This window comes from Thamnophis sirtalis, unplaced genomic scaffold (genome assembly GCF_051295495.1).
Source record: "Thamnophis sirtalis isolate CommonGarterSnake01/CBP01778 unplaced genomic scaffold, rThaSir2_p1.2 scaffold_5, whole genome shotgun sequence".
Lineage (NCBI taxonomy): Eukaryota > Metazoa > Chordata > Lepidosauria > Squamata > Natricidae > Thamnophis > Thamnophis sirtalis.
In genome coordinates, this window is record NW_028261385.1 from 104,600,742 (window position 1) to 104,607,487 (window position 6,746).

A 6,746-nucleotide genomic window follows, 5' to 3' on the forward strand; every position below is an offset into this window, starting at 1 on the left:
TCTGGCCTCCCTGCAATTATTGGAAGACTGCCCTCATGTCTCCCTTCCTTCTTTTCTTCAAGGGGTCCTGGAACCCAAACTGCTTCTCAGCTGGGCCTCTTGGGCAATTTCCTCTTTGTTTCCCTTTTGGGCCAATACAGACCAACATTCTTGCTCACCGGTTAGTGGGTCCCTATCATGTCTGCTTAGAGGAAAATATCCTTTCTTTTTGCTAATATACATTTTTAGGTTTGTGTTTATGATAAGGTAACCAGATTTTCAGATTGGTAAAGAGGGGCACCTTTGACCGGGGGGGGGGGGTGATTAAAAATTTTATACGGAGCAACAAAAATTTTCATACAACGCAAAAATAGTATTGTAATGTTTTTTTTTATTTCAACATAACTACAATTTACAAATATAAATTGTAACTGTTGCCAAACATCCGAATTTTGATCACGTGACCATGAGGATGCTGCAACGGTTGCTGTGTGAAAATGGTCGCTAAGTGTGAAAAATGGTAATGTCACTTTTTTCAATGCCATTGTAACTTTGGTCACTATACTACCTTTCTTGCCACAGTTCTTAAGTGAATCTTAAGTGAAGATGTTATATCTTAAGTGAATCTTAAGTCTTAAGTGAAGATGTTATACAGTAGAACCTCTGGTCACGAACGCTTCTGACCAAAATATTCACATTCTCACCGCTGCTGATTTCCCCTTCTGCACCATTTTTTTTGTAAGCGCCAAATTTCCAAAATTAGGTTTGATTCATGACCAAATCAGTTTGTGACCAATGTTATGGAACGAATTATGGTTGTGACCAGAGGTTCTACTGTATTCATGCCTTTACATACTCTATATCACCTCAAAATGTTGCACAGCCTTCATAAGTTTCTAATACAGATAAAATTAAATACATCAAAACCATAAAAAAGTAAAATTAACCTGGTTGGAAAATCCTATGCCTGTCTTGCTATTATTACTGACACACTTGCTGCAGTATTTGATGGCTAAAAGAAAAAAAAATGTTAAAGTGTGTATTATGTTCACTCCCATGTCTTGTCTGCTGTGTTGATTTTGAATTCATTAAAAGAGCTTATTTTACATCAAATCCCTCTCATATTATTCTCCTATGTTCAATATACCCTAAGAGACAGCATACTATACATGAAATTCCTGTAACTGTATATTTAGTAAATTGTGGAGCTGAGTTTATCCAATTAACTCAGTTTTTGGACTTGAGTAATCACATACAATAAAGGAAATAAAACTATTTAGAATGAAGTGTAGTTGGCTATTTGTGATTAAGGTTGTCATGTAGAAACAATTATAGTTTTGATCAGGAAAATACCCTAAAAAAAACCTTTTGTTCTTTCAGGGTTTTTTAAAAATGATTCTTCCATGGCACATCACATATTGTTTTGAATAAAAAAAACAGCAGCTGCACATTTTTAAAAACCTACATTATTTTAAAATGCATTAAAAAATAAAAGAAAAAAACCCAGCACACTTACTAGCAGGCAGAAACTCCAAGTCAATATATTTCAAAGAAACTTTCCCACCATTTTGGAGGTTCTCCAACCTCCGTGCCCCTCCCCTCCGGAAAATCCAGGAAGTAACACTGGCGACCTCTCTAGCCATTTCCTGCAGCTCTATGGTACTAGATCATTTTTTTCTTATAAAATGAGGTGAATGCGACCGGCGTGGGTAGGGGGGGGGGAGGTCCGTTTTGTTGCTTTAACGTTTTAATATCTTCAATGAAAGTACTGAGACAGAGAGAGAGAGGGATTAGACAGGGTGTCTTTTGTATTGCCCCGGTTAGGATTTCTTAAGCAAATCCACTGGGCTTTCAACATGAAGCCAGAAAATCAGGACTTTTTTAAAAGGCGGAGGGACACGGGAAAAATTGTTATAAAGCGTGCTTGTCATGCTGAAATCGGTACGTCTGGTCACCCTAGTTTATGGGGCCCTGAACCTCTTATACACAGTATAAAATCTGATATTTCCAATAAAATATCTAGACTCAGCAAAACAACAACAAAAAACAAACAAACCAAAAAAAGACACCTATTCTTCCCAGTTCTGCTAACACAACATTAAATCCACAGACTTTGTTTGGCTATTATTAGCACCCAACTCTTTCTGTAAAGTACAGACAAGGGTAGATAATGCATATATTCATGCATTGCCATGGCCTGGTAGGCATTGTGGGGAAGCGGAGCAGGCACCTCTTGAGCCTCACTTGCCCAATCATTGCGGTGTCCACATTTTCAAGGAGACTGGCTATGTGCCCACCCACCTGCCTGTGTCTTGGGGGCAGGTGTACATGCTCCAGGTAGGGGAGGAGTCAATATGTATACTCCCCACTAGCCTGCTGAGGCTCTTGTTGCAGCCAGGACTCCCACTCCCCTTCCCACTCCTCCCAAGTGGGACATGTAGCAGTGGATGTTGGGGCTATAGCCCCTCCCCCCTTCACTGGGACATGGCTACAATGAGCCTGGCCCGTGAGGGAGCGACTGCTGGTTAGGCTGGTGCCACTGCCTCTGCTGCTGCTTAAGGGCCATGCCAGACATGCATCACCTCCTGCCGTGGCCTGGCTCGGGAAGGGACAAGTCAGGCCCTCTTCTCCCCTGATAGATCTGACAGCAATTAGGGTTTTCCCTAATAAAATACAATTATTTAATGTTATTTTTGTGACTTGAAAAGCTTCTCCTATGCAAGTGGTAATTGCTATCTTTTTGATTCTACCACATCTACAATTACATTTTATTGTATTTAAACAAGCCATTCATTGTAGGTCATCCTTGATTTATGACTGGTTGTACAATAACTATTTGAAGTTATGAGGAACTGCCCCAGAGCTACTTCTGATTTATTTTAGGAGTTATGGTGATAGCATATCCCTACCTCTGACTTATGACAGAATGGCAGTGTCCTGGCTTTCATTTAATGACTTCAGTGTTTGCTTAATGACTATAGCATTTGCTTAACAACTACTGTAAAAATGTTGAAAATTTAGGTCCAGTCACACGATGCTTTGACTTACGACTGCAACAAGTTATGTGTAATTCTGGGCTCTATGGCAGTCTTATGTTGAGGACTATCTGTATTGATAATGTGATTTCAGGCTCAAAATGAAAAAAAGTTACACATTTTTAATGACCAGGAGAGAGATGCTGTATTTAAATTGTTTTCTAAATAAATTTTGAAGCATTCACTGCCCTAATAAATGCAGACATTTCTTCTTTCTTCAGAAATGGACTGGCAAGTAGCAAATATATTCTATTTTAAATTTCCAAATATCATAAACTAGGAAGAAAAGCAAAAAAAAAAAAAAATACACACTTGGTTCGAAGTAACAAGCTTCACAACTTGTACTTCAGATAAAGTGAAATATGAAACCGCATGCTTCACAGAAGCAGAACAAATTTTTATTTTCTTTCAAATCCCAGTTTGCAAGTTTACTTCTAAAATGTCTATGATTTCATATAGATACAACTTTTTTTCCTCCAATGGGAAATTTCTCAGTTATTTCCATATATTTTAAATGTGTCCTTTTATCCTCTCTGAATTTGTAAAAATCTCTGATATAATGCCAAAATCAGGAACAAACAGAGTGATCGTTATGATTCCATTCCTGTAGGATAGGCTTCAGAGCTGTGAAGTGATTAGAGAAATTTCAAAGGAAAGTTGAGGCAAAATATTGGGGAAAAAATTAGATAGACTTACAACAGTTTGTTTAGTGACCGTTGAGAGTTACAATGGCACTGAAAAAAATGAGGAATTCCTCATTCAGGTCACTTTCCCTCTCCTAGGAACTGCCTGGATGTTGCCATGAGTAGGGAAGGAAGCAGGGGTGGGTTCCGGCAGTCACTACTGCTGGTTTGCTCATGGCTGTGCTGTATATGCACTTGTGTATGCTGTGTGCACATGCTCTTTCCAATATAAATTGCTCTGTGCATGCGTAGAAGCAAATAAGAAGATGGCAGCGCCATAGGCACTGCTTGGAGAACCAGTTCGGGGACATGGCATGCCTGGGTCACTGCCAGTTCCAGTGATCCAGTCTGAACCAGTCTGAACTAGCAGGAACCCACCATTGGAAGAAAGCTGCCAGCATGTCAGCAAGTGAAAGCTTTGCCACCCTGCAAAATGTTCTGTTTTGAGGCTGGAATATGTCCAATTTATCACATCACTTCCTGTTACATTAAAAACAAAATGCCCAGGACCCATCTGGGAATTCCCAATGTAAACTGGAATTAAAATGGAATAGTTTCCCAGAAGGTTCTGTCCCTACAATGGAACATTTTGCACATGACAAAATCCAAGTGATTTATTACCTTTTGTTTGTAGAAAGGGAGAAGTTTTCATGTTTAGGTGTGGACCCAAGTGGTGAAGTGAGACGCCTAGTTAACGATCAGTCACAAAGCATTGATTGGCTGCTAAGTTTTCTCTACTTGGTTATTGGCCAGAAATACCAAAACTAATTGGTAGGAGACTTTCTGTATACACTTACAGATTTTTAAACATGTCCATGGAAATAGTACACTGACATCTGAATAGTTATGAAAATATTCAAAATAATGTGGATGAAGTTTCTTGAGAATGGTTGAGGGAGGAATGGTTGATCATATTAAAGTGTCTCTCATCTTTTCCTAGAGTAAAAAGAACAAGGTTTGGAGGTTTTTTGTTTTGTTTTGTGTGTGTGTGTGTGTGTAAATGTACAGGAGTTGTTAATTTATATGGAAATAGTTTTCCTCGATTACTGCATAAGCCTAGGGCAGAACTTACTTGCACTACTTGTATAGGGATTATTCTTTATACTATTTATGTTGTTTGTATTTTTTGTCATGGATTGCACCTGTGAGGCTAAAACCAATTTCATTGTATACATGATGTACAATGACAATAAAGGCTATACAAATACTTGCCTCAGCCAATTTGGGAAGTCATGGGTTTCTAAAAAAAAAAAAAAATTGGCTTACAGCCAATATATGTAATGAAATGGAATTAGCTATTTTACGAATGGAATTCTACAAGTCAGAATTTGCAAATTTTGAGTATTTACTAGAAATATATTTGTATGCTGCAGATTTTCAGATTCAAGTAATGCAGTTGGGAAATTAAATACAATTGGTAGGATAGGGATGGGTAAATGAGAGAATTAAGTACAGGTAGTCCTCGACATATAACCACAATTGAGTCCAAAATTTATATTGTTAAGTGAGAAATTTGTTAAGTGAGTTTTGTCCCATTTTAGAACTTTTCTTGTTAAGTGAATCACTGAAGTTGTTAAATTAGTAACATGATTGTTAAATTAATATGGATTCCCCACTATCTTTGCTTGTCAGAAGGTTGCAAAAGATGATCACATGGTCCCATATGAACCAGTTGACAAGCATCCAAATGTAAATCACCTGACCATGATTTACATGTAATGGTCGTAAGTGTGAAAAATAGCCATGAGTCACTTTTTTCAGTGCCGTCGTAACTCTGAATTATGACTAAATGAACTGTTGTAAGTCAAGGTCTACCTGTATATTCTATCAGGTTATGACTACATATGGACAGGATAGAGCAGGTCTTTTCAGAAATCAGTCAAATAATCTATAAGCAGTCAAAACCTATTGAAAACTGATCTTGTCCTGCCACTTTCTATCAAAGCATTAAATAGCTCTTAGTTGGTTCAGGGCTAGACAATAGTTTTTGAATCAGAATGATTGAATTGGAAATGGGACGCGCTTCTAATAATATGTTGGAGAGGGAAAAGAGGATTACAAGGCAAGGATCTCTTAAGAAAAGATATAAAGAACTTGGTTTCTTGGCAACTGACTTGTATTTATGACTGTTGTAGTGTCCCAGGGTCATGTGATTCCCCTTTTGTGACCTCCTGACAAGCAAAGCCAAAGGGAAAGCCAGATCCACTTAACATCTGTGTTACTAACTTATCAGCTGCAGTGATTTCTTTAACAACTGTGGCAAGAAAGGTCGTAAAATGAGGCAAAACTCACTTAACACCTGCCTTGCTTAGCAATGTAAATGTTGGGTTCAATTGTGGTGGTAAGTCAAGAATTACCTGAAGGTTGAATGCAGAGAAGCAGTGAAAATATGGGCATATTGATCTACTGGCAAGATAAAGTATATCATTCAGGAGAGAATTCAGCACCATTATTTGGATGGACTCATAGCTGTTTGAATAATGAAGCAATTGACAAATATTTGTATTATTAAACACCTGCATGTCTGCATGTCCATATAGGTATAGTTCAATTTTCATGAAGAAATTTGGGTGAGGGATAGCAGAGGGACAGATAGCTTTAATGGTCAACCATCAAGAGACAAGTCTTTAATTTTTATCAAAGGAGCACAGACCTAGCCTGTCCCCTAGCAATTCTGTCTCCAAACTAGTGGTTTGGAAGACAACTTGCAAGTACTGTATATTAAAGAAGACAGAAACGTGCACGAATCAGATAAAAATTTATGTTTGATTGTCATAATCAGGTATCTGTATTTTTAATCATATGAGCATTTTCATACCAAATATACATCTATTTATTTAAAAAACCCAAAATATAATAATTTTTGAATGATAAAAAGTATATAAAATATGAAAGTAAATCTTATTTTAATCACATTTACAGAGAAATTATCATTAAAGATCTTAACATTACAATTGTTAATATATTGGATGTTGGATATTCTAAGAAAAAGTAGAAATGCTCTTGTGTCATTTCATTCCTATTGCAAAGAATTTGGAAAAAAATCTCT

General features: G+C 37.4%; 1 protein-coding gene across 1 annotated transcript in view; it reads right to left on the reverse strand.

Annotated features, from left to right (window-relative positions):
- Nucleotides 1-6,440: 6,440 nt before the first annotated feature.
- LOC106545775 (putative DBH-like monooxygenase protein 2) overlaps nucleotides 6,441-6,746 on the reverse strand; it is a 17,823-nt gene continuing 17,517 nt past the window's right edge. The window contains exon 13 of the mRNA XM_087715137.1: nucleotides 6,441-6,746. This exon is cut by the window's right edge and continues 1,123 nt beyond it. The gene's annotated coding sequence lies outside the window, so the exon portion shown is untranslated.